This window comes from Phalaenopsis equestris, unplaced genomic scaffold (genome assembly GCF_001263595.1).
Source record: "Phalaenopsis equestris unplaced genomic scaffold, ASM126359v1 Scaffold000229, whole genome shotgun sequence".
NCBI classification, from domain to species: Eukaryota; Viridiplantae; Streptophyta; class Magnoliopsida; order Asparagales; family Orchidaceae; genus Phalaenopsis; species Phalaenopsis equestris.
This window is the reverse complement of record NW_018164671.1, coordinates 1,114,782-1,115,648: the sequence shown is the minus strand read 5'-3', so window position 1 is coordinate 1,115,648 and position 867 is coordinate 1,114,782.

Sequence of the window (867 nt, the reverse complement as noted above, 5' to 3'; positions counted from 1 at the left end):
ATGCAATAATTTTTCGGGGTGTGTTGTGTCATTTCCAGACATACCGCATAGTTTTACATATTTATGTATGTAATGCCTAAATATTTACGCTTACAAACATACCGGCCTTCATTATGATAATCTTAATTGAACTATCATCCTAATTAAAGATACAAGGAGTGCTTAGTGTCGTAATATAGGTTTTAAGAAAGTATAATCAGGCAACATGCACCAGTTAAGCAGCATTGATGTTTATATTTAATGGAAAAGGTTATTCAAGGAGCTTTACATCATAGAAAAAAAAGGTCAACAGGATTGCCGCATATTTAAAAACAGCAATACATGTTGTAAGAAATGTATGACAGTCAAATGTTGTGATGCAATAAATAATAAGACATGATGACATTATCATCATGTCGTCGTCATCATCATCATAACTAGCATCCTCTCATGTTGTGGGTAAGGTTTATGAATTATCATTCTTGATTCATTCTTGTCTGAGTGAGAGTTACATTGTTAAATATATTTTGTATGTTGTTTTTAAATAGGTTTTATACAAGCTACTTTAGGTCTATTTTTTCCCTAATTCATGCACATTAATTTATGTAACATGTTCTTATTGATAGACTTTTTATTCTCAAATATATGAATGTCCATAGTGAGTTTATTCTCTTATTATATTATCTTCTAATTGTGATGCCCTTCCCATCATTTTCATGTCCCTTATGCCTTTTTCTTGATTCTATTAACGTACACCATCCATAATATCTTTCTCGATTATTCCAGAATGTACATCATTCGCATGAAACAAACTATCACAAAAGCCACCATTGCTTGATCAGTCTAGTTTTCATTGTTTACTCAACTAACTCGATAAGGAAAAAAAAA